This window comes from Pelecanus crispus, chromosome 9 (assembly GCF_030463565.1).
Source record: "Pelecanus crispus isolate bPelCri1 chromosome 9, bPelCri1.pri, whole genome shotgun sequence".
NCBI classification, from domain to species: Eukaryota; Metazoa; Chordata; class Aves; order Pelecaniformes; family Pelecanidae; genus Pelecanus; species Pelecanus crispus.
Window position 1 is genome coordinate 16585024 of NC_134651.1, and position 6000 is coordinate 16591023.

The following is a 6000-nucleotide window of genomic DNA, read 5'->3' on the forward strand; positions in this document are numbered from 1 at the left end:
ACACAGATTTTGGCTGTACAGATTTCCTCTTGTCAACAGTACCATGTGCTGCAGTATTCTGTTCGCCCACTATTTTCTGTGAGAGTGTGGTTTTTTCAGAATATATATATAAACTATTATTTGTTACCGGATTGTACAAAATGGATCCATTAAATTCTCTGATTAATTAAGCCGTTCGATGGACGTTTCTGTAAAGAATCTCCTTACTTTTCCCTGTTGCTGCATATAAATATATATATATTCCCCCCCCCCCCCCAGTAGTCGCTAATAAAGAAAGGCCCGGGGGGGTGCGATGATTGACTGTCCATTTTAGCTCCCACTGGTAATGACTTCTAATACCCAAACATGCCCGTCCCCACCCAGAGAGTGGCTCCTGTTGAACCGTGGGCGCTGGGGCTCCCGAGGGGGTGGGGGGGGGTGGGGGGGCAGAGCCCGCTCGGTGACGTCACGGCAAGGGCCGGGGCCGGGGCCGGGGCCGGGCAGCGCGGGGACCCGGGGCCGCTGCTCCGCGGCGTCTGCCCTGCGAATAGTCCCGGTGATGGGGTCTTGTACCGGTCCAGCAACGCGGCTGTAGCATCTTGACCCTGCCCCAGAGCTGCAAGCCAGACCCTGCGCAAACCCCCAGGGTTCACTCCTCTGGCTCAGAGAAAGAAAGAAGGGGGAAAACCCAAAATACATAGACAAACCCCTCCACTGGGGTAGCTTGAAACTGCCGAATGGTGCCGGTTTAATTACTTTGATGATGTTTAAGAATACCAGATAGTATAGGCAAATAAATAGCATGGGCTGCTGCAAGAGGTTTCCGCGGCTTGCTGAGCGCAGGCAGCAGGCTGCGGCAACCGCATCTTCGCCTGGCTGGTACATCACCTCGGGTGACTGGGGTTGGCATGTGTGTGCCACTGTACGCACACGCACACGTACACGTATATGTGTGTAAATAGAAAAGCTACAGCAGGATAAATAGCTGGTCGGTGGCTAAAAACACCCCCCCACGCCCAGCGCCTCCCCTACTGCTGCATCTTTATTTTCCTCCCAAGGCACCAAGTCGGGGTTCCCTCATTCACTCGCCCAAACTCGGCAACTTCTGTATTTAAAACGCCTCGAATAGTGACAACAGCGTGTCGCTACCGGGAGATACACACGTAGGGAATTACCTAGGCGAGAGAAATGTGCCAGAGAGCAGCCTAAACTAGGGGAGGATTGCGTCCCTCTGCAGCCCCTGAAACTTGTGTCATGGAAATCGAGAGGTACAGAAGCCAGCTGCGGGCAGGGAGGATGCTTCCATCGTGTCCCGAGATCTGTTTATTTCTTTCTTTCTCTATTTACAGAAGTGTTTGGATGTGCAGGCTAATCACCTTTAATTTTTCATTTGCTTGTTACAGATGTCTACCCCGTTGCTCTCAAGGTAATCTAGACAGACGCAGCTGAAAGCCTGAATCTTATGCCTTAGACATCAAAGCAAGCTCGCACAAAGAAGTATTTCTTCACAACGGTGAATCTTCATGGTAAGTTAGGATTTCTATGGCAATAGGCAAGTCATACTTAAATAGTGAAAGGCGAAGTCTGGAGCCCGTCCAGTCTTTTCATTAAGGACATAATATTTACGTCTAACAGGCCCTTTTTCTTTCTTGTGTATACAAGTATATATTTTTGTTTGACGCGAACTAAATAATTTTCATTTAATTTCCGGTAAACAAAACCCACGCGAACAGGGCACTTGTTCCAGACCATAATAAAAATGGATAAGACTGTCAGGAAGAAAAGGCCCGCTTGAACCGTCGCCTCAGCTCACTTTTGTTTCTGCTTTCTGCCGGGATCAGAGAATGCGTTTGGGATTTGAGGGCGAGTTTCTAAAGGCAAGGAAATGGTTTTTTAAGGGGGGAAAAGAAAAGGAGAAAGGTCTAATCAAGCTCGGGTTGTTCAAAGGGCCTGATTTTGGGGTTGAAAGTGTGAGTTTTATGGTGCATCAGCATGCCACGTTAGGATCGCTATGGTAATGAGGAGAGCAATAGCAAGCGGCCTTCAAAGGAGGCACACTCCATTTGAGACAGTCTATTAAGATACATTTGCACTGACCTTTGGTTTCATGCTAGCTTAATACACTCAATCTGCTCCCCGCTAGAGATATACTTCCTCCACCTAATGCACTTCGGCGGAGTTGGGGTTTGCTGGGCTTCGCCCTCCCCCCGAGGCGGGCTCCACTCCGGCGTTGTAGCCCCTCTCTCCTTCTCCCCAAAGTAAGGGGCTGCCAGCTAGGCTCGGGGCGAGCTCCCGTCCCCTCTCCCCAGCATTTCTGACCATCTTCTCGCAACAAAACCCGGCCACAAAGCCCGAGAAGCGCTTCCCTCTCCCCCCTCCCCCCTCCGCAGGGGAAGGTAGGACGGGGACAGAAAGACCCCACCACCACCACCACCTTGGGCTGCCTCGGCCCCAGGGAGTAGGTGTGCCGATGGAAGTCCCCCCCAGGAGCCGGGAAAGCGGGGCGAGGGCCGGGGGGAGCTGCCCGTGCCCCCCTTCCCTTCCCTTCCCTTCCCTTCCCTTCCCTTCCCTTCCCTTCCCTTCCCTTCCCTTCCCTTCCCTTCCCTTCCCTTCCCTTCCCTTCCCTTCCCTTCCCTTCCCTTCCCTTCCCTTCCCTTCCCTTCCCTTCCCTTCCCTTCCCTTCCCTTCCCTTCCCTTCCCTTCCCTTCCCTTCCCTTCCCTTCCCTTCCCTTCCCTTCCCTTCCCTTCCTTTCCCTTCCCTTCCCTTCCCTTCCCTTCCCACCGCGCCCGGCGCTGCGCGGCGGCGAGCGGAGGCTCCGCGGTGCGGGAACTTGACACCCGCACGGCCGGGGCCATGGGCGCCGGGCCGTGGGCCCGGGAAAGTTAGAAGTCCATGTTCCAGTAATTGTCTTGTTGTTTATTTTATCCAAGTACCCTAGTGAATAGGGGAAAAATAAACACGATGAAAAAAAATTCAAACAGTTGAGTCGTCTTTAGTGCCAGCCCTTGTGGTTGAATAAAAAGGATGGTCCAATTTCTATTGAGCTGAGAAATCTTTGAAGTGGGAGTTATTATCTGAGAAATTCCTGCTCGTCGTCCTAACAACGCTGATGAAACGTAAAAGGTTCTTTGTCAGCGATTTGTTCTCCTCTCTGTCAAACTCACCCTGCCCGTTAGCTTTAAACCGTTTCTAAAGAGATAAAATCAAACTTTTAAAGATAACTTTAGGGGCCCAGAGGGTGCAGAAAATACCAAACTATCGAATCCCGTGTATAGACATACATCTGGATATATGTGGCTGTGGCTGTGTGAAAGTCTGTCTGTGTACAGATCTCCATAGATGTCTGTATGACCTTACTGTTCGAAAGTTGAAATGATGTCCATTTTTTTGCATTTTATCCTCTGAACTTTCCCGTCTAATAAATTATTCCTACACATATGCTGCACAGAATGCGGTTCTTGGGAGAAGGCAGAAATGTTGGGTTTCATTAACACCAGTATGTGACCAACAAACGTTTTCTTTCCAGTAGAGTGAAAGCAAGAGCGCAGACATAAGAGTAAAGGCTTTGATCATTTTAACAGTCCGAATACCTATTAAGCATGTATATACTGCAATGTATCGAAGTTGTTAACGCATTCAAAGCGATGGCTTCCATATGCTCTCATGTTTTATTGTCCGTAAGTGTAAAGATAGTCAAACTGCATCCCTTTTGTATCTTCATTTTATAAACATCACGGTGTATACTGATATGATTCCCTGATCAAGGTTTATTTAGTAGTTTCTCATTGGAGATCATGAAGTGCTCTGTTCGTAACATGAATTCCTTGAAGTTGTAACTCATCAGTGTACTTCTGTTTTAGTTGCTACAGAATGATCTGAGCCCAATCCTGCCATTCTAAGCAACCCCATTAATTTAATGGGACTTGTCCTGAGTAAAGACCGAGTCAAACTGCAGTGGAGTGGATATTATTATTATTATTATTATTATTATTATTATTATTATTATTATTATTATTATTATTATTATTGTTCCTGGATCTTGTCATATTTATGGGAAAACCTACCACATTCCTTGTGAACTGTACAGAGAAGAAACGTCTCTGAAAAATGTAGCTCGCAAAAAAAACATTTGCAATGTTGATATGCTGTATCTCTTTGCAGACTTCTTATATTCCATATTTTCCTTCAGCACATGTTTGGTAATGAAGGAATGTTCTGTTGTGTGTTTGAACATACTATTTATTTTTAATATTTGGATTTTTTTACAATAAATATTTATAAACGTTTCAATTCTACGGTTATTTTTACAAACGTGCACTTTTAAAATATGTGTTTGGACTGATGATACCGAGCCATTCCTAAAACACTGTGTGGTCAACCTTGTCTTTCTGTTGTTTTTTATATTAGTCGAAAAAAAAAAAAAATCCTCAAACCGGTGTACTATTAATGTGGTGTACAATCGAGTACTAATGCGTGTTTTTGTTGGTCTTTAACCTCTTTTAATGTTAATCGTTTTAGGTTGGCATTTGCATTAAAAGAACAAAACAAAACCCTTCTTTGGCTTCATTTCTGCGATGACCATTTTTCAGGTCGGAGACTTCAAATTATTTAGTTCTTTAAATAGTGACCGAGGTGCAGAGGGCGAGAACAGAGCCCAGTGTCACCCAAGCGGAGCCCTGTCCCTTTGTTGCCCCCCCCCCCCCCTGCAGTGGCACCCTGACTCCTGCACAGGGAGTTTTGGGGTCCCTAAGGCTCTGGATATTGGCGAGCCCCCGAAAGGCTGCTGCTCCCCTCTGCCCCCGAGGGGTTATTGTTTAGGCAGGGCGGGTGAGGGATGAAACTGTTTGTTTGAAGAATTGCCCCCCCAAAACGTGTCCCTGACACAGCGTCACTTTTTATAAGGTTCCGAGGAGGATTTAGAGCATTTTCTTTCTTTTTAAGAGAGGAAATTCATTCGTCAGCTGAAGTAATCTGAAGGTAAACCTTCCTCGCCTTGAGTATTCCCCTAACCGATTTTAAGACGTTGTAGGGTTTCGCAGCTCCCCAACATGCTCAGAGTTTTCTTCGCATGACTTTTGAAACCTCAGCTTTGCAATTTAGAGGGATGCAGCAGCCTTGGGCACATAGCGGTCCTAACCCCGGCGGGCGTCGTGCGCATGCGCGCTGCCTTGACTCTTTTTAAAAAAGAAAAACTTGAAAGAAGTTGCCTAACACAGAGAGATGACAAAAAGTTGGCTTTGTCTGGGAGGAATACTGTCAATAAAGAATACATTTGACTACAGAAAGAGAGAGAGAGAGAAAGAAAGAGAATAATTAAAGAAAGAAAAGAACTCAAGAAAAAGAACTGAAGGAAAACATTTTTGCTGGTCTGTAAAAGACAAAAAAATGGCCCATAAAGGAAAGGAGGGCTAACAGTACATGCTCATTAAAGAATACAATTCTATGGTCTATAATGATTGAGCGAAGACATGTACTTATTACACTTGACTGTCAACAAGGGAAGGAATGTCCCCTCAGACAACATGGTGAGAGACGTGTGGGCATTATTAGTGGTCCTTTTATAGACATTGCCTTTTCTTTCTCAATGCTGACAAACCATTTTGGAGGGAACCATCCCCTGTTGCTTCCTATCATCGATCCCCATGCAAGCCCCTGCATTGTGCAAGTGCATTAATTAAAGACCATTCATTTAACAAAAGAACATTGTATGTTCAGGAAAGGAAGATTAGAAATATGAATCAGTAACCGAGACCCGTTTCCGCCGCCTTACCGGGAGAAGCGGAGGGGATGGAGGTGCAGGGTACGGTTAAACACACCGCACCTCCCCAGCCTGAGCGGGGGCTCAGCCACCGCTTAGGCTCTTTGGCACAGAAACCTTGATTTGGATTACGACGGGGGTGGTGGCGGGGCGGGGGGGGTTGTTGTCAGGTGTCCCCCGTGTCCGTCGGGTTGCTTCGCCCTCCCCCTGCGCCCTCGCCAGCCCCCCTCCGAGGGGCCGGCCCGGCCCGCAGCGCTCCGCA